Source organism: Rattus rattus, chromosome 18, assembly GCF_011064425.1.
Source record: "Rattus rattus isolate New Zealand chromosome 18, Rrattus_CSIRO_v1, whole genome shotgun sequence".
NCBI lineage: Eukaryota > Metazoa > Chordata > Mammalia > Rodentia > Muridae > Rattus > Rattus rattus.
Window position 1 is genome coordinate 26698738 of NC_046171.1, and position 25838 is coordinate 26724575.

At 49.2% G+C, this 25838-nt stretch overlaps 1 pseudogene; it reads left to right on the plus strand.

Moving 5' to 3' along the window:
- Positions 1–15284: 15284 nt before the first annotated feature.
- On the plus strand, positions 15285–15870 carry LOC116887373 (annotated as a pseudogene).
- The last annotated feature ends 9968 nt before the right edge of the window (positions 15871–25838 follow it).

Consider the following 25838-nt stretch of genomic DNA (forward strand, 5'->3'; position numbering starts at 1 on the left):
AGGCAAAAGTCTCACCAGCACAACCTAAAGTACTAGAGGGAGCTTTGTGGACCTATCTATGAAATGAGGGTGTCACTGACCATCAATGGGAGGGGCCACAATAGGAAACCATACACTCTCTGCTGTCAATCACACTAGCTCTCCTTTCCCCTGGGCTGCTCCAATTCCTCTAACACCAGTCAGCCAGAGAGTCAGACTTGTAGGTGTCTCCAGTCTCCTTGTCAGCTAGCCGGCAAAAAAGCTTTTCCTTGTTTCAAAAAAAAAAAAAAAAATACCATAGTAACAGGCATTCAGCCCTCACTTTGAATCACAGGCTTAGTATCTACAACTGGTTCTCAAAAACCCCAGATGCCCCACCCCCAACCTGTCTGTGTGCGGAACTCAAAGGACTTCTGAAACCTCCCACTCAGAGGTCAGAAGCACCTGGCTGGAGGCAGAGGAGACCTTGCTCTAGATTTCTGTTTCAGCAACAAGGCTACAGACTGCCTCGACTCCTCCTCTCTTTCAGCAGTTGCAAACATAGGACTGCCTGATTGAAGGGAGAAACCATCTCAAGTGGGAGAGCCCAGCGCATGCTGCAGTCCAGGAAACACCGTTGAAGACGAGCATCCGATTGAGCACCCACAGCGGGGTCAATGGTACCATCATAGTCTCTTACACCACTTGGGCAGAGTGACATTTGAGCAAAGAAAAGAGGCTCATGAGAAAAGTGGTCTGTCAGATCCTAGGGAGCTTACTGTCAAAGAGCCAGCGTGGCAGCAAGTCCAGCTCAATCCAGCCATGAGCTATAGAGCCCAGTACAGCTTCCACATCCATTCTAAGACCCAGAACAGCTTGATCAGAGGTCCAGGATGTAGCCCAGGCTGGAACTGCACACTCCTCTGAGGTTCCCAGCAGTGTCTCCTAGATGACTGCTAGATCCAGCTATACACTCCCAGAGACAAATCCAGCATCAATTAGCACCGTATTATTAGCACCCTTAGGTAACTTCCAAGGTCATGCTCTTATACATAATGATCAGAGACAACACATTCTTTCATTCCACCACCACCAAGGTCTAATGCAACCAGGGCAGTATGAACTGAATTAAAAGAGAGTTGACCAATGACCGTAGGCCATTGAACAGTCAGGTCCAATTAAAGAGCAGGCATTCAGTTTTCTATGGCAAAGCTAAGTCCAAAAACATGGCAACATGCAAGCGGCTGCTTGCATTTTCTTCTACAGCATTCTGAGACTGGAGCTGCACTCTCCAAAGGGAAAACAAGTCAGAGTCAGCCTGGCCCTGCAGGCTCCTCCTTCATCTTCAGCAAGGCTTGGAAACCGAGTGTTCTCTGAGCCTTTGCTGGCCGCTCAATGTGAACAGAAGACCAAGCAGCTCTCTCGTGACCTCCCTTACGGGCAAAGTTCATCTGACTTCAGTCTAAGAGAGCTACTCTCAGAGGAGCTAATGGGGTTTTGATGGCTACTTCAATCCAGAAGGCTGGGTGTCCTTCGCAGGTGAGGACTCTTTTGAGTAGAAGCAGGGGGTGATCTGTAACAAGCTTACACAAAGAGGAGTAAGTGATAATGCTGTGATCCCCCCCCCCCAATAAGGGGCCATGTATTTCCAAGAGCAGACGTGCTGGTCTTCACTCTTGCTTTGTGCAGAAATCATCTTAGAGATGACAGAAGCCCTGTGAATCAGTTGTGAACATCCTCATAGCTCATGCCCCAGCTTTTGTTCTGTGTTGATTGAAGGCTGTATATAAGGATTCTTCTCTCTTGTTTCCTGTTGCCTGATGCTTCATCCTGGGGTTCTTAGAGGAAAGAACCATGACACCCAAGACCAGTCATGGTAGAGTTAGAGCATTGGTTGAGTCCAGGATCTGTTGACTTTAAGGAAGTCTCTCTGGGGTGCTTATAGACCATGCTACTGGCCTTTGAGCATGGATCCTTAGTTAAGCTCCCCTTCAACCATCAAGTGATTCAGAGTCGGGTCTGGTTTCTCTAGCATCCCAGCCCCAGGGTTTTCCCCCTTGGCTGAGAGAGGAAGGTGTGAACACTGCCCATCTATCAGTCTCTTCCTGCACATGTTAAATTGCTGGAGGTGACATCAAGGGCCATAAACCAAGGTTACATGAGTAGCCTGAGAAGAATGGCCTCTCGGTTTTAGAGGACAGAGGGCTGAGCTGAGGTAGTTTCCTGTAATGCCATGAGAAGGTCTGCCCCAAGCTTCCATAGATAGATTTCTAGCCATGACCTTAGTCACTTGTAGAAGCATCACCCCAATTGCCATTGGCTCATGCATGTCTGTAGTCTGATTTCCTATCATGAGGAATGCAGTTCCATTATACTCCAGTTCATTTTAATGACTTCCTGTTCACTTGATTTCCTCCTTAAAGCTATAACTTCAGATAAGATTCCATTTTTGGGTCCAGTTGGGTAGGACCTCATGGGTCTGCTGAGTCTAAAGCTAACCCGGACCATGCTACAGGTACAGCAAGGTCTGTCAGACTTCTGCTTCAGCCATTGGCACAATGGGCTCAGTTGATTGCCAGCCTCAATTTAACTCAGGTCTTTTGTGATTATTCTATAACTTATGTAGTTATAGACATCCTTGGGTTTGGTGATAGGGCCCTAGAAAACAGCATGAGATCAAGTTGGCAAGTCGTGTACACAACTTTAGGAAATATCATATGCTCCAGGATTCCCGTTTCCTCCTAGATTGCCATTTTTCCTTGTTTATTTCTTGCCACTAATGGCACGGTGATGTCTCCTCTTTTGGAAGCTCATTCCTCACCAGCTTGGTCCTCTTCAGATTCTGGCACTCCATCTGTGGTGTTTCTAAACATCATAGCTCCCATGTGGAAGTGTCCCCAGAGACATTGACTTGGGCTTGGCCAGCCCTCTCTGGCCTTATAGACTGCCTCCAGGTCCTTGCAAGTCCTTGACGTTAGTCATCTCTGCTCAACTCATGTCAGCGATGGAACTCTTCTGCTTGGCTTCAAAGTCTCAGTCTGGAGAGGCTGTGTACCTGGAGAGGGCTTTGTACCTGGATAACAGATCACCATCAGCTGGGCAGTAGGACTTGCCTCAAGGACAGTGAATGCTTCTGTGGAGGGAAGGGACTTCAGGAGATCGTTTGTCCTTGGAAGCAGATGGTAATTAGGAAAGTACCAGTCACCTACACCGGCACATAAGCTCATATTAACTGCCAGTGTCCTCCAGACTTTTATAGGCATGAGAGCCGGGTGTCTTTAGAGCACCTGACTCAGGGGAAAGATTTCTGGTATATTCACAAAGGCAACTACTTGAATTCTAGTAAGAAGGGGTTAACCAGTCATGGCTGTGCCACAGACTGGAGCTTAAGGTGTGTGACATTTGGCTGAGAGTGGTTACTCATTGGGTTACTCAATGGGGCTTAGGTAGACCAGATAGTCCTTGTAACCTAGGGGTTGTAGGTCATAATGTCTCCTGCAGTTGACAGTTGACCACCTGGCTTTGTCTGTAACTAGGGATCTTTCCAGACTGGACTCTTTCTCCATTTTCTGTCTTTGTCTGGCCTTGTTGCTCCCTGGGCTTCATGCCCAGAAGTGAAGTATTCCAGATACCGGGTGACCGGAGCATTTCCCTATTGCCCAGCACATAGGGAGAGAGACATCAGATTGCCCTTCAGGTGCCCTGCCTGCCATTTCCTGGGGGTAGAGATGTCTTCTTGTGTTTGCTAATGGAATCTCAGTAATCTAACATCACTTCAAAGTTGGCTTGCGGTTCTGAGAATTATAGCTTAATTGTCCCTCTAGACTAGACCAGTGGAGACAAGGCATGCGCTCCTTCCTCTCCAGAGCCCCGTTTTCACATTGACCCCTTCTCAAACATGGTTGGAAGCAGAGTAATGTACTCTGCATCTCTGCGATGGGGTGGGTCTCCTTGTTGAGTAGGCCAGTGAGTTACCAGCCATGCAGCTTCTGAAGTTTCTTGGTGATGGATGAAATTTTGTCCTGTGTCACAATCTCTTCCTCTGCTGTTCAACTTCAGTCCTCTTGATAGGGGTCTATTGGAGGAATTCTGGCTGGGAGAATGGCTAGTCACTTATGTCTGGAGGGACAAGAACTGAAGGGAGCTCAGGGGCATAGTGACCATAGATCCCAATGTCTCCAACAGTGATAGGCGCTCCAGCCTGGAGCCTTGTGGGAACTTTCTGCTGATGCAGATCCGGAGACTCAACTGAGTCTTGGTTTATCCCCCCACCCCCTTTTTTCTTTTCCTTTTGGTTTTTCAAGGCATGATTTCTTTAAACCTAACCCTAACCCTACTACTAATACTAACCCTAAGCCCTGGATATCCTGAGATTCACTCTGTATATCAGCCTGGCCTCAAACTTAGAGATCCACCTGCCTCTGCCTCCCAAGTGCTGGAATTAAAGGCATGTGACACCACTGCACTGCTGAGTCAGCTGACTTTGAGGTTGGCCCTTTCTGGTCCTGTGTGGCCGAGTCTGAGGACAGGGCACTTAGTCTCAGCTAGAGGCTAAGTCCAGGGCTCACATGGGAGCCAATGGAAGGGACTAAGGCATGATGAGGCCTTATTAGCTAAGGCAGAAGCCACCCACAGAGTGTGTCTCCCGAAAACAGTACAAGGCATAAGACTGTTTCCTCTTGGAGGACTTGATCATTTCCTGGTCTCAGATGTCACCTCCCTATAGTCATAGCAGAAGAAGCTGAGCGCATTGCCTGCACAGACTGTGTGTGTGGTTATAGTATTCCCATCTGTATAAACCCATTCCTTCCCCTGCCTAAGTTGTCAGCCTAGGACCCATGGCAGCTAGACGCCACGTAGCTTGGTCTATAGTCTGGTGAGTTCAAAATGTATGATTTTATTAGCAAAGTCTTTAGTCCTATGGACCCCTCCCTAGGCTGCTCTCTCAAGAGATCTATGACAGAAATGTCTCTCCCACGTGATGCATTCTTGAAATACTCTTCACTGACTTTAGGTGGTATCGGACATTCTTTGTCTTGCAGGGCACACAGAATATCCTAAGACTCATGGCTCACGGTGGCCAGTGGTATAGTCACCTCTAGAGAAGTCATGGGGTGACGGACTCCTTCTTTCTGTCTGCTGTTGGCTTCTCTCAAACATTTAGGACTCTGTAGGTCTCAGACCCACATCCTTGTGGGAGAGCTCTGTCTTCTGCCAGTGCCCCCACTTAGGGAGCCCTCCTGACACAGCCCTGACCCCATGGACAGTGTTCCAATTTGGCTACTCTTTGCTTGGTTCTTCCTCTGGTTTTGTCTTGCGTGCTAGAGCAAGTCTGAGGTGGCTCCGTTTCTATGATGCCCTTTGGGCTGTTTGTAGCCTTGATGCTCAGCCTTCTTGGTAAGGTAGCTTCTTTTGGTTCAGCCTGGCCAAATGGTTTCCAGTGATGTCTACCTGGATGCTTTCATGCTCTGGATCAATCCCTGAGGGTCGTGGAGGTTATGGGGTGGAGGGCGTGTTTTGAAGCCTATGGTTGCTACATCATCTGCAGGAATGCTGGGAGATGTCCGTCTTTCTGCTCATGTGGAAGTCTCCACCTGTGATGGTTTAAGGAGCATCCCCTATGTTTCTCTAGAGGCTCTGGCTGTTCACCCAGGAGCAGTAGATGACTCTTCCTATGGGGAAGATGTTTCTAGAAAAGGATGATTACTCATGAATATTTCAGAAATCCATGGCTATGGGCTTCTCAATGATGCACATGGACTATGATTATGAAAGAGAAGGATGACAGCTGTCTTCCTGTGAACCACACAGCCCAGGTCCTCTTTATCCACAAAAACCTGTAAACATCAGTCTTTCCTAAAAGTGCTGGCCGCTCTCTCAAGAGGTCTATGGCAGAAATGTCTCTCCCATGGGATGTATTCTTGAAATACTATTCACAAGTGTTTGTCGAAGGCATCACCGACGCACACGTTCTACTACAATGAGGTAGACACACCCATGTGTACATAGACATCACACAGATCTAGTTAAGGTCCAAAGTTCCTCAAACCGCCATCAGAGAATGTGACAGGCAACTTGCTTACAAGGGTTAACACTGTGAGTCTCTTCAGAGTTGTGGGGGACAGAATGACTTTCTGCATGGATACTGGCCTCCACGATGGACTAAGCATGTTTGTAAACACTCGTCTGTCTCTAGACTGGCTCACCTGTCCTGCTATCTCTGACTGAAGGGGTGATCAGGAAGCTGGCCGCAGGCCTCTTTTGGAAGTGATGATTTCTGGGGTTCAGTGTTTGAAAACCGCTCCTTCACAGATTCACTCACAGGACCTACAACACCTTGCTTCCCCTTCCAAGTTGTCTCTGCTCTATCTCTCCTTCTGAAAGCAGTTACTTTCAGAATCTGGGCATGTTAGCTGCCTACAGTATACTTCCTTGCCCCTCCTTGTACCCCCAATGTTTAGCCTGCAGAGTTAACTTCCCACTTTTAAAAAGATTTATTACTTTTTATTTTTCATGTATGAGTGAGTGTTTGTATACCTGTATGCTTGCACACTGCATGCATGGTTGGTGCCTGCAGAGGTCAGAAGAGGGTGCTGGGTCCCCTGGAACTGGACTTATAGACAGTTACGAAGTTGCCATGTGATTGCTGGGAACTGAGCCTTGGTCTTCTGCAATAGCAGTCAGTGCTGTTAACCATGTAGCCCCCTCTCCAGCCCTCTTGGTCCTCTCTCTTAACCTCTTTTACTTGACACTGCCAAGGTCAGCTGCTGGAGAGATAAGTTTTGGCCACGTTATTCATGTGAAGATTGTTATTGGCTGAATTCTTGCTTAGCCAAGCCTGGGTCCAGTGCTTTTACAAGAAAGTTATTGGTTTTGATGAAACTCTGACCACCTTTAGAGCTTTGAATGTGGATCTGTGCCCTCTTACTCAGGGTCTGAGATCCCATGTAAAAAATTTCATAGACAAAGAACAGAGACTGGCCTGTGTTAGAGGTGGACATTACATGTGGCCCCTGAGTCCCTGCTTCTGTAACCCTTTGAGGCTCCTGCTGTGTCTGCCTTCTGCTCCTACTGGATCAGCCTGCTCTGCTCCTTTCTCTGTCCCACGAGCCCCTGACCAGGCTGTAGATTCCACTGAATCAGACTCGCAAATCTAGTAAGGACACATGATGCTCAGACACTGTCTTACCGACTTAGTTTCTTTAAACCGATGTTCAGCTCTGATGCCCTAGGTTATGTACCTCTGGTAGAACTTGAACCTTTCACAGCAGCAGAGATTAGCAGACTTCCTGCATGTCAGAACCTGGTCAGTAGACCCTATTTGTAGACACCTAATGTTCAACTGAGTAAGGAGACCATCTCCTCCATCTGAGGCTACCAGAGCCCTGAATCGCAGGGTTCCTAATTAGCATGCCCTCACCACGCCCACATGGCAGGTTTGCTGGTCAATGTGCCCAAACCCAGTTCTGAGCTGAGCGGCACATGGAAAGAGTGTGCTTGACTTTTCCTGACTCAGTGTGTAGGGATTCGGGCAGAGATGGACTGGACCTTGGCCTCGAAGCACAGTAGTGAAGACCCCCAGAATCTCTGTCATCTTTAAGAACTACTTGGTGGCCGCGTGGTAGTGTGAGAGATGCACAGTGCTGCAGCTCAGAACGGCTTCTTTCTAACGGCGACTTGCTTCTCTTGTGTTTCTCCCTGTGCCAGCGATTACCTCAGGGACCAACGGGAAAGAAATATTTTATAGGATGTTAACTCGTTGCCCTCTCTCTTCCCTGATGGGCCCTTTCTGGCTCACTTGTGTGTGTCTGGCCTACTGGCCATCTGTTGTGTGAGATGCTCAATGGTAGGCTGTCTTAGTCACTGTTCTATTGCTGTGCAGATACACCATGATGAAAGCAGCACTTATTAAAGAAAGTATTTAATTGGGGGCTTGCTTCCAGTTTCAGAGGTTTAGTCTGTTGTAATCATAGCAGGAGGCACACCATGCAGGCAGGCACTGGAGTAGTTGAGAGCTACATCTTGATCCTTAGGCAGAGGGGAGGAGGGGAGGAAGAAGGAGGGGGGAGGGGATGGAAGGGAGGGAAGGAGGAGAGTAAGGGGAGGGGAGGGGAAGAGGAAGGGGAGGGTGGAGAGAGAGACTCGTCTCTGAGCTTGGCATGGCTTTTGAAACCTCAAATCCCACTCCCAGTGTCACACTCCCTCCAACAAGGCCACACCTCCCAATCCTTCTAATCCTTTCAAACAGTTCCATCCCCTTGTGACTAGGCATTCAAATACATGAGCCTATGGGAGCCGTTCTCATTCAAACCACACAAGTCTTCTCACCATGCCTTTCCCAGTTCCTCTCCTGGGTGTAGTCACTCAGATGTCTCCAGCTCTCAGTACAACCTTGACTTATCTGCCCGGAGGACCAATATTTTGTTTTCCACCCTTCAGGAATGTAACAAAATGATACCAGATTGTTCTCTGGAATAGCTGTCCAGGGTATATTCCCATCTCCCAGAATCCCTACTAAGAATCCACACAATCCAGCTATCTAACATTCAGCATCCTAATTGGCACGAAGGGATTCCATTGTGGCATTGGCATTTCTGAGTTTGAGCATCTCCTTAGGAAGCGCTCTTAAGTAGCCTTGACCTTGCCTTTCCCCCTTGGTCTCATTTTAAAGGATATTTTCTACATTACAGATGCTGACCCCTGGCTGAGTTTACACAGTGCATGTCACTCTAGCTTCTGTAACCTGATTTTGAGCTCAGCAGAAGTGACTTGTTTATTCTGGTCAAATTCACTTGTCTGCTCTAGGGTTTATGGCAGTAGTCTTACAAAGTCCTTTTTAGCCCGCAGTTACCTAATGTATAACACGCAGTGCCTTCTATTATGTTTCTAATAAACCTAGGCTCTTACAAAAATGGCTGTGTCTTAAAAACTTCTCTAGATGATTAGAGGCTTAGAGTGGTACAGCTCATAACTTGCTGTGTATAGGAGGATGACTTTGAACTTCTGATCAAAGCACTGGGATTATAAGCGTGCTGCCATGCCTGGTGTGGTATTGGACCTTCTTTCCTTTTCCCTCTGCCGTGAGCTGGCTTCCCTGTCTTACTTAGACAAGTTTGTCCTTTGACCCAGATTTGCAACCACCATTTTCATACATGTGCGTCTAGGCCTTGCTGTTTGCTTTGTGTGTGCTTGTGTACAGAACTTACTAGCTTTGTCTCTCTGGTCCCGACAGGTGGGACAAGTCCCCTTCTTGTTGTTTTGTTGTTGACTTAGACATTTGTAGATTTTTTTTCTCCATAGAAACTTTAAAGTAATTCATATTTAAGTAAGAGAATTTGAGATTATGTTGATTCTATAGACTAATCGAGAAATAACTAAGACTTCAAATAGTTTTTGGTCTTAAACTAATTCTCTTAATAAACTCTAAGGAAATGCCTTAAACACCCGGCAGAATTACCTTTTCCTGGCTTGTTAAATCTGCTAATTCCTAACCAGGGGCTCACTTGATAGACTTCATTTACATATGCAAATGAGTACACACCATGGTAGACGTCACTGAAATCAACTCTCATTTCTAGAATATAGCTGCTGGGTCACAGCATAATCTTGGCCAGCAACCTCTCTAGTGTATCATGTTCTTGTTCACGGGGTACATAAACTGAACTTCCCCGAATTGGGTATCAGTCACCGTCCACAGCGGAAGGAGAGTCAGTCATTCTTTCAGAAAGCTGAAGGGATACTGAAGAATGTAGGCCCCACACAGGAATGTGTCCTCAAAAAGGGATAGGATTTGGGTGGTACATAGTGTGTCAGCCAAGGTATTCACACTAGGGGAATCCCCATGCATGAGAATAAGGAGTCTTGGGCTGGAGAGATGGCTCAGCCACTAAAGGCTAGGCTCACAACCGAAGATGTAAGAGAATAAAGAGTCCTGGTTCACACCTCTCTCAGGTATAAGGTAATATCATCTGGAAAATTAATAAGGAATATATGTTCTAGTCCTGTGCACGCACATCAAAGTGGACCTCGGCAGACCTGGTGTGTCATAAGTCTGGCTGTCTGTGGCTAGGGAGCACTCACTATCCATCCCTTCGGGGTTGTCCTACTAGTAAACATACTACCTTTCTTACTTGTCAACATCTTGCCTAGCTGAAAGGAAAAGTATTGGCTCAGAACTCCAAAGACCAAGTCCTCGACACAAAGGAGAGGTATCCTAGAGGGACAGAGGGCAGAGAATATGAGTCAGAGATAAGACATAGAAGATGAGGGAGAAGGTGAAGGGAACAAGAGAAACGGGAAAGGGTATTTGTCCTGGAGGACGAAGGACTGCCTCTGGAGAGAGAGGAGACCGACGTGTCACATAGGCAAATGGTTGCTTGTAAAGGTAAAATGGGAAACCCCATATTAGGATGAGGTACTTCATTTTAATTGGGCATGTTGATCGGGTGAGCCAAAGGGGACTTTTGATTGCTGGACTTCAATACTTTGATAGCTGGACCTTGGTAGAGGAGGAAGTGACCAAATAAGGGAATAGACCGTGGTGCGGGAGGGCTGCTAGCTTTAGGAATGGGATCTAAGGGTTTTTCGCAAGGCAGAGGGAATTGGGGAGAAGGGCAAGGTCTGCCAGAGCCACGCTCACCAAACCGCAGCTGACCAGAGTCCCTTCGCTAGCTATTCCAGTCTCATTTCTGCTGATGTGATAAAACTCTCTGGCCAGAGGCAACTCTGGGGAGAAAAGGACTTCTTCTGCATCTCCCTCCAGGTCACAGTCCCTGGCTGAGGGAAGTAAGGCGGGAACTCTAGCAGGAAACTGAAGAGGAAATTATGGAGGGATGCCACTGGCCGGCAGGCTCTCTGGCTCATGCTTAGCTAGCTTATACAGTCTGGACCCATCTGCGTAGGGATAGCACTGCCCGCGGTAGGATGGGCCATCCTCCCACAGTTAGTGATCAATATCCCACAGACATCGTGCCAATCTGTCTGCAGCAACTGTTCAATTGAGGTGCTCCCTTCCCAAGTGTGTCAACAGACAAACGAACTAACCAGGTCACCTCGGGCGCCTACTCCTGAGGACACAGCTGACACCTGCTAGTCTCTCTTCCCAAGAGCTCTTCAGCAGTTCTGCCATTTCCGTTCTCCTTGGCTGGTTCCCACAGGACTTCCCCTGGCAGACAAGTGCTTTGCCACAGGTTGTGCTCGGAACAGACAGTGGGTTCTCACTCTCTAGCCACACAGGAAGTCCTCATGGCAGCACCGACTCATCAGTACACACAGTGGGGATGGGGCCACCTGGTCCACATTCCAGAGGAAACTGTGGAGGACAGCAGTGTGTAACCATGGCTTGGGAGGCCAAGTCTCAAAGGAGGTGTTGGGGGGGTGGGGGGCTCTGTCAGGCTGTGGGATCTGACAGAGTGCTCTGGGACAGTTGATCTCTCGGTTGGAGACTGAGGTGGGTGTCCCCTTTAGATTAGTTGGACTTGGCATGCCATTCCAAAAGGTCACACCCTGGTGTTGACAAGCAGTGTCCAAAGAAGAAATACTAGTAGCTGTTCAGGAAACTGATGGCTTCCAGAAAGCTCTGCTATTCTTGTATCCCTGAACAACTGACAGCTACTGTGGATATAAGACTACCATCGCCGTCCCCGACAGGTCCCTGAGAGCTTGCTTAGGATCGGTCAGTGTGATAGTGCTGCTGTTTCCTTTGCAGTATTGTCTCACTAACAACTGTCAGCTTGATTGTGAGTGGAAGCCATGTCACTTCTGACTCAAGGCGGTGAATGGCGTTGTGCCTCTCTCGTGGTCTCTCTGTGCTGAGGAGCTGCTGGGACCAGTGCGTTCACAGAAAACACACGTTTGTTCTTCACCTGGGTACAGACCATAGCTTAGGTACCCGTTGCTTAGCTGTAGTTATTCCTGGGGGGGATGTTCTGGTCTATTCTCCGCACTCTGCTTGTACTCAATAGTCAAGGGCACTTAGGAAGCCCTGTGTACTGTCCCAGACACCTCCGGATCATCACCGTGGAATATGTCACTTCTGGGTCTGCTCACCCTTCCAACCTGAACAAGGCCTCCTGGAATCCAACTGCCGTGCTAACTCTATCTGCTAAAACCTGGAGGTATAAAGAGAATTTAAGGCTTGTCTTTGGGGAGCTGGAGGCAATGAGTAACAGATCATTGGTGGTGTGTGACAGCCCAGGGCTATAACACAGGCACAAGCCAGAGAAGTCCTGAATTGGCTTGGGAGGTATCCTATGCCTGTGAACCAAGGCTCAGGGGTCCCTGGATATTGGTAGCAGGAGTGGGATGGGGAGAGGGGAGGAGACCTGGTGGCACAATGGGGCTTCTGGCTCTACACAGCTGTCCTTGGGCCTACCTGGTTGGCACCAGTGATTGCTAAGGTCATGCCATTTTGACTCAGTGCTAGATGGCCCCGTTGAAGTTTTGGTTAGAAACAGCAATGCAGAGAGATCTCTGGCTATACTCACGGAGGCCAGGTCGGTGTGTTCTCACAAGTCTATCAAATATGTGGAACTGGTACACTCAGGGACAGGTGACTCCATGTCCCCTGCCGTCTCTCCTCTTTCCCCCTTCCGTGCATGTTTCCAACTGCCCCGCCTGTTTCTTACAGGTGTGCATGTCCTGGGACTAAGTCTTGGTCTCCATTCTGTGTTCTGGTACTTTCTATCCTTACTCTGCCACCAGGACATGTTGCCAGGGACATCTTTGCTCTTCTCAAGAGGCCATGAGCCTTTTGGACGTTTTTGACATCCTTTTGTCTCTGCCCTGGTGCCAGGGCTCTGATGATGTTGCCTCTGAGGCTGCTCCTATGGTTCTAGATCTGACTCTTGTTCCTTCGGAGTGTGCTGCATTAGCCATGACCGTCATCTCGCTGGTCCAGATGTCGGGGCTTCTTGTCAAGAACAGGCTGGCTTCTTGGGCATCCAGTGATCACGTGGATAGTAGCAGTCTCACAGTGGACTGTCCCCTGTCTATCAAGGAGTAAGGATAAAGCCTCCTGTGCTGGCAGAGAAAGGGAGCTTCACTTCCGGTGCCAGGCGTCCTTCTAATGTGGGGGTTGGGTAGCTCCTGTGCCCCAGCAGCTGGGCTCTCCTCTGAGTTGTTCCGGGGGCACCAGTGACAGGGACAGAGAGGGCTCCATGTGGTGGCTGGCCTTAGGTAGCAATCAGGTGTTTTTATGTTGCTACCATGCCAAAAGAGAATAGACTGATGTTCCTGTGCCCACAGTATATCCTTGGGCGTCATGGGGTGAGGTAGTCTTCCCTGTATAACACAGGGGTGGCAAGGGCTACATATGTATACATCCCCACCCAAATAGAAGGGGCTTTCTCAAAGCCTTCCAGAATGGGCTTAGAGTGCTCTGGGGAGATGAGACCTCTGCCAATGTCCTCAACTACCAATCCTAGGATTTGCTTAGACCAGGTTACGGAGGCCTAGCATGGGTGACAAGATGCCAGGGTCCCCGTATCTAGGGGAATGTATTTCTGGAGAAGATGGCAACTGGAAGAGAACACCAAGCAAGGGGAAAGGGGAGAGGATACTGACTAGTTACTGCTCGAAGTTCCAAGGACTTCATGAAACAGAGTGTTGACTGTGGCATGAGCGACACTCGCTGAAGTGACATGAACATTACTGGGCCTGAGACAGGGTTGTTTTGTTTTGTTTTGATCATACTTGAGACACCTGGGTTCACTTGTCTCAGTGATTGTCCTTAGTGACAGTTGGCTTCTTAACACTGCAACAGTCTGAGAAACAATTAGGCTTCTGGGGCAGCCCTTGTCTGAAGAGAAGTTTTGGGCCTCTTTGCTGGACACTGTGGTTTTTAGCTCCTATTGGGAGCTCGGTGTCTCACGACATAGCAGCAGCAAGGGTCTGGAGAACCTTTGATTTAGCAGAAGGCAGATCTGAATATGGGCTTTCTAAGCTATTGCATCTGCTTTCAGCTCCTTTTGGCAAAAGCCAAAACAAATACTGTGCCCCCCTGCCCCACAAATGCAGGATAGGCAACTCCTTTCTCAGTCTGAGGCTCCCAGGGGACGACAGAAGTGTTGGGGGAGAAGCATGAAGGTTGTTGTTACTGCTAGGAAGAGCCAAGAAGGCTGCTGCTGCTGCTGCTGCTGCTGCTGCTGCTGCTGCTAAGAACAGCCCAACCCTCTATATGGCCAGACTCACAGGTAAGGAAGAAGGGGAAGAGGAGGAAGAGCAGGAAGAAGAGGAGGAGGAGAAAGAAAAGGAGGGGGAGGAAGAAGAGGAAGAGGAGGAAGATGAAGAGGAGGAAGAGGAAGAGGAGGAAGAAGAAGAGGAGGAGGAGGAAGAGGAGGAGGAGGAGGAAGAAGAAGAGGAGGAAGAAGAAGAGGAAGAAGAGGAGGAAGAGGAGGAGGAAGATGAAGAGGGGGAAGAGGAAGAAGAGTGAGAGGAAGAGGAGGAGGAAGAGTAGGAGGAGGAGGAAGGAGGAGGAGGAGGAAGAAGAAGGAGGAGGAGGAGGAGGAGGAGGAGGAGGAGGAGGAGGAGGAGGGAGGAGGAGGGAGGAGAGATACTGGCTTGGGCTTCCTATTTCCAACCCATGTGTTCTTCAGAACCAAGCAGAGGCATGAGTGGGGCTAAGTTCCCTGATGCTTTAGCAGCAATGAGCGATTATACTGGACTTTCCCAGAACATCTGGAGGAGATTCTTCAAAGCCATGGTGTGCTCCTACTTAACCCAGAACTTGATTTAGAGGCTGAGCTAGAGCTGAAGTCAAGACTATCGGCCTCCCGTGGAGGCTGCTGATGGGCACGCAGACCTCAGCAGAGAGCAGACCTGAGGACTTTGGTCAGGGGAGGCTCTGCAGCTGGCCAACATCACATCCGGCCACTGAATTTAACATGAGCAGTATGGAACACAGCAGACACAGCCAAGGAGTAGCCATGAAAGTGACAATGGGACGGCTCACCTTCCCCAAGCCTGCGGCAGCAGCAAAAGCTTCTATAAGGATTTGACTTGTCCTTTCAGGGTGGGTGTCTAGGGTAAGTGGGGAGATAGAAATTCTGAGGAGACTTGGTGAGCTTGGTGAGTTTGGCTAGTCTGGCCCACAGGGTAGTTGAGGGCGTTTAGTCCCCTGGAATGGATTCCAAGGTCAAGCCACTTGTCCTTAAAGGACTGACTGTGTGCTCGGGTGCACACCAGAGCTTGTTTGTTCCTCCTGGACTCTAAGGTTGAGGTTGCCACACATAGACTGGAAATCTGCAGTAGAAATAAGACTCCAGATATGAGCTGTTCTCGTGAGAGCTGTGCCTCTTTCTAAATCAGCAGTCTGTAAGGACAAAGCCATGTTCAGCTCGAGCGCCAAGATTGTGAAGCCCAGTGGTGAGAAGGCGGACGAGTTCGAGTCTGGAATCTCTCAGGCGCTGCTCGAGCTGGAGATGAACTCAGGTCTGAAGGTGCAGCTGCGGGAACTCAACATCACTGCGGCAAAGGAAATCGAAGTCGGTGGTGGTCGGAAAGCCATCATAATTTTTGTCCCAGTTCCTCAACTGAAATCTTTCCAGAAAAATCCAAGTCCGGCTAGTTTATGAGTTGGAGAAAAAGTTCAGTGGGAAGGATGTAGTCTTCATTGCTCAGAGGAGGATTCTGCCCAAGCCAACCCGGAAAAGCCATAGGAAAAGTTAGCAAAAGCGCCCCAGAAGCCGCACCCTGACCGCAGTGCGCGACACCATCCTTGAGGACTTGGTCTTCCCAAGTGACATTGTGGGTCAGAGGATCCGTGTGAAACTGGAGGGCAGCAGGCTCATAAAAGTTCATTTAGACAAAGCACAGCAGAACAACATGGAGCACAAGGTTGAAACTTCTTCTGGTGGGTACAAGAAGCTCACAGGCAAGGACGTTAATTTTGAATTCCCAGAGTTTCAGTTGTAAAGAAAAGGACTGAATAAAGTGTCATTCATAGTTGAAAGAAAGAAAGAAAGAAAAGAAAGAGGAGGAGGAGGAGGAGGAGGAGGAGGAGAAGGAGGAGGAGGAGGAGGAGGAGGAGGAGGAGGAGGAAGAGGAGGGGGAGGGGGAGGAAGGAGGGGGGAAGGGGGGGGGGGGGGGGAGGGGGAGGAGAGGAGGGGGGGGGAGGAGGGGGATGTTGGCCCGGAAACCAGGAAGGGGAATAATCCTCGAAATGTAAAAAAGAAAATACTCAAGGTAATAAAAAAAAAAAAAAAAAAAGAAGAAGAAGAAGAAGAAAGACTCCAGCTTCCAGCCTGCAGCCTGCAGCCTCCTGTCCATCAGAACAGACACCTGTGTCCTTTCCTTTGGCTCCATGGTCTTGTTATGGTTCATGGACGCCAGCCACATCAGAAACTCTCATGACCTGTGGGATGTGGGTTTCTGCATGCACCTCATTGGTAGGCCCTGTCCGGAGCAGCACAGAGAGCCCTTGTCTTCACAGCATCACTGCAGACAGTCCTACTGCTCTTCTACACCACACCATTTGTTCAAGAGCAGCGCCCAGAAGCCCTTTCTTAACCTGTTAGCTCCCAGAGCTCTTGAGGGAGAGTTGGACAATATACCCAGGCCAAAGTCAATACCAAGATTCCCCAAAGCTTACAAAAACCTACCTGCTAGAAGTAGATTGGGGTCTGGGGCAAATGTGCCTCACCTCCTGTAGTCACCTCCTATAGGCATGACTAGAAACCATAGGCCTTGGCTAGTGCTAAATACCAGTCCTCTTGCTTTGTCTGTGGCAGAAGGACAGGGTCATCTGTAAGGACCATGCCTGGAAGTAGCGAGTGATGGGGTTGGGTAGGTGTGGGAGACAGGACGCAGTAGACCCCTGCCTTTGGATAGCCGGAAGATGTGTTATCACTGAGCTGGGTTCCAAGGGCTGAGAGGTCGAGAGCTGGTCGTTACTATCATGAGGACTCCCAGGTACACCATGGGCAATGAGTGAAGGTTGAAATGATGGTCGCTTCATCTTACTTGGCAGTGACAGTGCCCCTGGGTCCCAGGATAAAGCACCCTGAATCTGGGAGGCCAGCCAGCTTACATGAGGGTACGTTTGACTCCTATTTTTGAATGGGAGGGGACAAGTCCTAGCTGGATCTATGCCTTTCCCTGCCTGACAGGTTTGTTTTAAACAATCCACCTATGAGTTTCAGTGATTCTTAGCCACACGGTTTCCCCTACGGCACTGAATCTGACATAAGTCCCTTCTCTGTACGAATGAATCCACGGGGGAAGCTCAAGCAATCTTTCGTCGGGAAGCTCGTCTCAGAAGCAACTGGCTTTGTGGAATGATGGGAGTTATCCTGGGGCCTCCATCCTGGGGCTGCCTGTGGGAGGCTGGTTTGTCAGGTACACCCAGCCAGCTTAGATGCTGCTGATCCTTTGCTAACAGCAGAAGCATAGCTTCTTCCCTACCCTAGATTTCCCGAATTAGATTCCCATTTCTTAGGTTCTGGTTCTGCTAGCCAAGAGGCCTTTGTCACGGAAGAGAAGACCCTTCTATGTAGGGGTATAACGTTGTCCCTGAAATAGAGTCATTTGGTACTCTGTACCTATTTTTGAACAGGCAAAGGGGCAGCTTACAATGTTGGCTGGCATGACATCAGTAATGGACAGTCCATGCAGCAACGTCCTGCTGACCCAGGGAATCCACAGTCCACCCCACCAAACTTAGACAGGTTAGCAGAGCCCCCGCAGGCCTGTCGAAGGTGACCTCTTGTTAAAGACAAACTTGGACTGTCCTACCATTAAGGAACCCAAGCAGCTGGATCTTCAGTGGGAGAGGAAATACAACAATGCTTCTGTCATAATTAAGGACCGTTCTTTAATCTTGTGATTAGTGTTTACCTAGGTCCTCTAAGGGGTGCGGTGGGGGTGACCAGTATGTCCTAGCCCCTGGCTCCTGATGGGATTGAGACAGAGTTAAAGACAGACAAGAAGTCACACTGAAACAAAACAGGAGCCAGGGGAGTGGCCTCAGGGACTCTCCCTAGAGGGAACAGGGAATGGCTAAAGCTGGGTTAGTGACTTGGGAAAAGTGAGATGTGGACGTTTGTTAGAAGGGTGGGTCACAGTGAACGTCTGTGCTGTTTTTCTTTGATTTTAGCTCTTGCTATCCTGAACTGGTATTTCTGGTCTATCTGAGCTTGAGGCTTTGTAAGACTTCATGGTTTTGTTTGTTTGTTTGTTGATTGTTTGTTTTAGTTTTTTGAGACAGGATTTCTGTCCAGAAATTGATTCTGTAGACCAGGCTGCCTCAAACTCAGAGATCTGCCTGCCTCAGTTTCCCTAGTGCTGGGAGTAAAGGTGTGTGCCATCACGGGCTGGTCCATGTCTTTAAAATCATCCTTTTTGGGTAGTCTCACAGCTCATACTGGGGGGGGGGCAGGGTATACAGAGAGATCGTCAGGAACTTCAAGATTTTCTACATGTTTCTGAATGCACTTTTCTTTCTGATCCTGAGTACACAGGCTTCAGGGACCTTGAATAAACTTCTCAGTCTCTGTCTGACACAGAACGCTTGGTGTATGCTTCTTGGCCTTGATTAAGCTGCTGTCTCCTTTTCCCAGATATGCTGTCTCCATTAGCCTGTGTGTCATGACTCTGTCCTCCACAACTAGGAAGTCCTAAGTTAAGCCACCAAGTCTGTGGAGACTCATGGTAATAGAAAGTTATCATCACCTTAAAATTCAGCTCTCCTGGGGATGTAATCCTGATGTCCTCAGCTTTTGGAAGATTTTGGATGCACATGCTTGTTAGTATTTGTTTGTATGTATGTATGTATGTATGTATGTATGTATGTATGTATGTATGTATGTATGTTTGTATGTATTATTTTGGGTTTTGGTTCTTTGAGATAAGGGTTTTTCTGTGTAGCCCTGGTTGTACTGGAACTAGCTCTGTAGACCGGGCTAGCCTTAAACTCCCAGAGATCCGCCTGCCTCTGCCTCCCAAGTGCTGTGATTAAAGGAAGGCACCACCACCGCCCTGCTTGGCCTCACCATTCTTTATCTCAAAAGCAGGTTCTGTCTGCAGAATCCACCACTAGACTCAGCGTTCTGACTGCGTTTTGCTTTTGACCTGGAGAAATCCTGCGAGAAGTTTCAGGGCTTCCCGGGACCTTTGAGTCCGGGCCTCCTGTCTTCAACATGATTCAGAGTCCTGAGTTCTTCAAATCTAGAGGGAAATAGATAGAGATCAGCCTGGTACACGCTGCTGATCTGGGGCTGGGGTGGGGTGAGCACTGAGAATCCAGGATTGGAGCCGAGAATGTAGCTCAGTAGAGTGCTCGCCTTGGGTGCACAAGGCTTTGGGCTCTGTTTCCAGTGTCATGTAAGCCATGCATGGTGGCACACGCTTGGAATACTAGTGATTGCAAGGTGGAAGCAAGATCAGGAATTAAAGGCCACCACCATTCTTGGTTATACAGGGAGTTTAAGGAACATGAAAACACATCTCACAAAAAGAACCCAGTATCCTTTGCTTTGGCCTTGAGAACATCTGCTTTCCTTCCACTCACTCTAGTGACTGATGCTTTACTTGTTCTCGTGCCCATTGGATGGATGGCTTGAGAGGATTCCTCTCCTTTACCTTGAGGGCCCTAATCGAACTTAAAAGCCACAGCAAGCACCCCATGTACTAGATCTGGCTACAGCAAAGGCTTGAGAGAGCGCTCAGTAGCACAGTACTCATAGGCCCAGGGGTAGAGACTCCAACGCAAATGTCCTATCTTGACCTCTTGTACTCACTATGAATCCCCAAGAGCTTCCTCCTTAGCCTTGGGGTTCCATTTCTGTTCCACCCACCTCAGAATTTCAAGTAGAACTGTTCTGATGCATAGCAGTGTAGCCTTTACCTGACCACCAATAGCTTACCATGACAACTGCATGCTCCCCATCAACAGAGCCCTGATCAGCTGCATAACTTCTATCCCTGAGAAATGGCTGGATTGCACCTTTAGGCCTGCCGGAGCTGTTGCCTATGCCTCAAGCTCAGACCTAAGGATCAGAGGCAGCCACACAGGGCAAAGGTTCAGGAGACTTAGGTCCTCCTTCAAACTGAGGACACAGGCTGTTCCCATGAGAGAGAAAGGTGGAGTGGCAGGCGTAGTTCCCGGAAGGACAGGAGATGTGAATAGGTTGGGTGAACACAGAATGAGCAGGGAAGGGTTAACTTTATATCTTGGTTAGGGTTTTGTTGCTGTAAAGAGACAACATTACCTTATAAAGGAAAGACATAAAACGTTTATAAAAGCAACTCTTAAAAAAGGAAAACATTTAATCAGGGCTGGCTTATACTTTCAGAAATTTAGTTCGATATTGTCATGGCGGGAAGCATGGCAGCACACAAGTAGACATGATGCTGGAGAAGGAGCTGAGAGTTCTACATCTGGGGTTGGGGATTTAGCTCAGTGGTAGAGCCGCTTGCCTAGCAAGCGCAAGGCCCTGGAGTTGGTCCCCAGCTCTGAAAAAAAAAAAAAAAAAAAAAAAGAAGTAGGAAATGAATGCCACACTGAACCCGACTTGAGCATCTGAGACCTCAAAGCCCGCCCCCACCCACTGCCAATGACCACTTCCTCCATGAAGGCCACACCTACTCAAACAAGGCTACACCTCCTAATAGAGCCACTCCCTCTGGACCTATGGGGGCCGTTTTCATTCAAACCACCACATCTCTACAGACTTACGACTTCCTAGTTCTGGAGGGCAGAGTCTGATGCATGTCTCTTTGGGCTAAAACCAAACTGGTACACATCTCAGTTTCTTCCCGAATCCCAGAGGAGAGTGTGACCTTGCCTTTCCCAACAGCTTTCTGAACAGCAGAGCTCATACTCCCCTCCGAGATGCCAAATCTCATGTCACATGTGTGGCTCACTTCCATCACATTTCTGACTGTCCTCTCTCAGAAATGTGCAATCCCACTGGGCTCATCTGGGTAATCTGAAACAATCTGTTTATCCAAGATCCCAAATCATGTCTGCAAAGTCCTTGTGACCAGGTAATGACATAATGCCAGCGTCTGAGGCTTAGCACGTGAGTGTATGTGGATAGACTATTTTTCTGTCCAATGGGGCCTTAGTGTAGCAAGGGCTTTCAGGGTGACGAGCTAGGCTGAAGCTCAGGGAAGAGGTGGCCTTGGCTGGATTTGGTTTGATGGAAAGGTTTGGTTGAGTGCAGAGGTGAACAGCCCGAGTCCTGAGCCAAGTACTTCTCTGTCCATCAGACTTGGAACTGAGCAAATACCTAAGAAAAATTTGCAGAAAGAACCAAGGGGAGGGAGCCTGGCTGCTGATTGGCAGATGTGGAGTGGGGGGGCGTAGCCTGGCTGCTGATTGGCAGGTGTAGGGTGGAGAGCATCCGTAGCTGGACTCTCCCTGGGGATGACGAGGGTGGAGGGATGAGGGGGTGGGGGTGGGAAGCTTGGCAGGGAGGTGGGCCCTCTCCATGCAGCGTGGGAGTTAAGACAAGTCTATCGCTGTTCCCTTGTCACTCTGTCACCCATCTAATGGCCGTCGATAGTACTTGAATGAGAATTGATGGGGAGATAGATTTAATTAACCCCAGTGTCAGCAGCTGCCGGGCTACCGGTTTGTGTGTTAATAGAGCGGCCACCCGGGCTCTCCCGGGCTTTTCTGGGAGTCTGAGGCCATTGAAGCAATTGTGCTTGTCAGCATAGGTGGATAGATGAAGAGAGGCAGAAGAGTATTCAGCCTGGACTGACCTCTCTCTCCCTCTAAGACCCACCAGTCACCTTGTTGGTCACAATGGGGCCACCTGACTTAGCTCCTTCATTGGGATGTCTGTGCTGGGCAAGAATAAGAGCTGAGACAAGTACCCATCAGCATCAGAGTTCCCTGATGCCCCATATCCTTGGGGGACCCCTGGGTCAGTGCTTGGCGTGAAGCCTCTTGGCACAGCGAGTACTCTTTGGGTTCAGTCCATCCTGCTTCCTTTGTCTTTGCTGTGAGTGGCACCTGTGCTCATAGCTGCCCCTTGGTATCAGACCTTTGAAGATGTCATTGGTCTCTTCCCTGCTAGGCTGTATCATAGCTGCCCTGTGTGCTGGCTTTCCCCTCAGCCATGCATGGACCTCTGCACAGCCAGACCCAAAGCAGGACCTTGGTTAGTGTTAGAACACCCTGTCCCGGTCTAGTGCTTTTCCCCACAAGAGCTGTACCAGAGGAGGGACTTTGAAGCCTGTTCCTTGAGTCTGATGATGTAGAGTACCCCAGAATGAGCATTGGCCCCAATATAAATGCTTAAGAGTCCAACAACTAACATCTCTTGTGTTTGGGGCATTTCCTTGTCACTAGAGGCCTGGTCCTTTTCTTTCGGATGAGAGAGGCAGGCTTACAATGTTCACTGGCTACCTGCTTCCCAGAGGACCTGGGCACCGTGGTGGGGCCTACAAAGACCTGGAGGTAGCTGGGCAACAGCCAGTGCCTGTCTGGCAGTCTCCTGCCTCACTTCACACCTCCGCTGCCTTTCATTTTCAGCTCTGATTGGTTTTCTTGTTTTAACACATACCCCAGGCCCCGTGTTTGACCCCAGTGATGGATTCATTGCTCCCTAGGACTCCAGCTGCTGAGCTTGCTCGAAGTTGCTGGGCGGGAGGTGGGGGAGGAGGGACAGTGGTAGGAATCATCTTGCGTGTCCCGGTCTCCACGGTCTCCACGGGTCTCCACGGTCTCCACGGGTCTCCACTGGTCTCCACTGGTGTTCTTCCCAGAGCCCTGGGACAGCTTATGACCGAGCGAGTGAGCAAGCAAGAGAGCGGGGGGTGGGGGGGAAAGGGAGAGAGAGAGAGAGAGAGCGAGCGAGAGCGAGCAGGGCTTGGGTATGAAAGGACAAGGGTGGGGATTGTGGGGTGGCTATCACAGAAAGTGGTTAGTCCCTCTTTTGGGGCATCTGATTCCCTTCTGAGTATGATATGAAGTTTGCAACCTTGTATGAAGGGGACATTGATTTCCCATCATGTCCCTGGAAGTGGCCACTGCAGAAATCTTCCTGTTGCTGGATGTGCCCTGAGAGAATGGGCAGAGAACCTAGCATGAAGTAGCTTGCTCTGTCAAATTTGGGGAGGGAGAAGGGGGACGGAGGAAGGGAAGTAAGGGAGGGAAAGCAAATGCCCACAAGCAAGCAGGCAGCGCAGACTTCTCAATGGCAGAAGGGCCCACCATGTGTAAGTAAGATCCATCATTCCAGACCTGTAAGGTCTGAAGCAGGAGGGAGCCCTTTCTAACCCTGATTCTAGGTCCAATAAGCTGACAGGGGAGTCTGGGGTAACGATACTTCAGATGTGGGAGACAAGGCCTTCCAGCCCAACTGGACATTTGTGTCTTCAGTTTGTGGCTTGTGAAAACATCAGAAGTTTGGCTGTCTGGTCACATGTCCAACAGATGCTATGACCTCTGCTGAGCCCCACGTCCAAGACAGGAGGCAGTCAGGAATGGCAGATGGGGCTATGAAGGGACGACTGTGCCACTTCCTTCCCATTTCTTGTAGGTGACTGTTGTTTTTATTCTTAAAAGTTTACAGGGTTGGGGATTTAGCTCAGTGGTAGAGTGCTTGCCTAGCAACCGCAAGGCCCTGGGTTCGGTCCCCAGCTCCAAACAAAAAAAAAAAAAAAAAAAAAAAAAAAAAGGTTACAAACTAGGCTGACAAGATGGTGCAACAGCAGGTGAGGTGCTTGCCACCAAGCAGGGTGAGCAGAGTCCAACCCCAGGATCCACGTGGTAGACAGAGAGAACTGACTCCTGCATATACATTCGAAATAAACGTTTTTAAAAAAAAGAGTTTAAAGGCTAATAATAAATATACTGTTGTTGTAACAGTTAAACCAACCCAAGAATAAAAATACTTCATTCTCACTTAAACACACACACACGCACACACACACACACACACACACACACACACGCATGCATGCACACACGCATGCATGCATCCACGCACACACGATTATAAACTTGTTCTAGTCAATGTTTTCCCCAGTCGTAGACTGAAGTCCAGGTTAGCTGCATTTGCAGGGGAAGAAATTAGGGGGATACAGGCTCAGGAAAGGTGGGCTGATCCCACAGTACTTAAGAAAGTGTCTGTCACAGAGCTCAGCACTTCACGAACATGCATGCACACCAGTGAAAAGCCAGGCGAGGATCTGGTGAGAAGGTGGCTAGCTAAAACCAGGAAGAGGTTCTCATGAGGAGCAGGGTCAGCCTGTACCTCCATGTTGAACTCCCAGCCTCCAGGGGTGAGAAACGCATCTGTAGTCCAGGCTGCCCCATCCATGGTATTTTACAGAATCATTTAGAACTTATAGCTTCATGAATAAAGCTCCCCAGAGCCATGCATCACCCTGCAGCTTTGGTTGGGAGATGCTCATACCCTAGTGTTTCACCCAGTATAAAAGCACAGACATTGGGGATGCACCCCGTGGCCATGCATACCTGCCTCATTTCCTGGAAGTCGTGTTCCCTCTCTTACACCCCATCCACCCTTCTGGGTTTGTAACTGTGGCATAACCTTACATTTGGGGCTCGGGACCCCATGACTCTTTCGTAAGTTATTAATTTGGTCTTAGGCATGCTGTTGCCTCACTCTGTCCTGTTTCCCTAGCCTGTGTCTGTCAGGAGGTGAGACCTCGTTATAGAAGCAGCGAGCACCTTTGAACGTGTTTCCTGTGTGTACACCGGGCTGACCCAGGTCTAGGTAGCAAAAATCTGGTACCCAAAGCTTTGGTGACCTGCAGGGGCTGCTGATGGAAGGGGAAGGGTTCTTTCTTGTCCCACCCGAATATGACCTCTTCCAGTCACTTAACACACGTGGACTACTTATTTGGTTTGGGGGATGGCAAAAGTTTATAAAGCCATAGATGTAATATGCAGAGACCATCAAAGAGACCATCCACATTATTCTGTGTGGAAAAAACAAGTTCATCCAAGCCCGAGGTGCTAGATTCAGGAAGCCATCCCGAATCCATGCTTCGTCCCCTGACAAACAGATGGGTTGGGGTCACAGGGAAATGATCCCTGAGCTGTGAGGGGACCCTGAGCTTAGGACACAGGAGCAGAGGAAGATCAGAAGTGGAGCAGGAAGCAGGTGCCCGGGGTAGGAAGAGCCAGGAAGGCCGGGCTACTGAGTCCTGAACTGCCCTGTGCTCATCTGCTGAGAGTGCCAGGAAGTGACCCCATGGTGGGAAGTGGCTGAAGGTGGTGTGTGCTTGTGTGCTGGGACAGATTGAGTGTGCACGGTAGGAAGTGAGCCTGGTAAACAAAACTGAGCTGATGCAACCCTCAGGAGAATTTGTGAGGTGGAAGTTTCCAGAAACCCGAAGCTGGCCGGGAGAAACAACAGACAAGCAGACAGGGGACTAAGAGTATGCGATTTACAAAGACTCTCTGGCAAGTGATTTTTGAAGGCCGTGAGGATCTCGTCACCCTGGGTGTGTCACATGGCTTGGCCTCGCCAAGGGGTTCTTCCAGTTCGTGAGTTAGCAAAAATGGCTCAGCAATAAATATTCTTGCTGACAAGCCCAATGCCCCGAGTTCAATCCCCAGAACCTAAAGCGGAAGGAGAAAACTGACTCTATAAGGTTGTTCTCTGACTTCCACATGTGCACACATGCAACACATGCTACACATGCTAGAGAGAGAGAGAGAGAGAGAGAGAGAGAGAGAGAGAGAGAGAGAGAGAGAGAAGATAAAATTAGAAAAAGTCAGCTCCCTCTCCAGCCTCACTCCCCTAGGCCTCCCTGACCCAGACACTGCAGGACGTTCCTAGCTGCTCAGGGTTTGAGGAGAGATCCCAGCCAGCTCCAGGTACTGAGACTTCTCTGACTAAACTAATAACAGGCTTTGGGGTACTTTTGGGATTCCCAAGGACGGGGTCAGGAGTTCT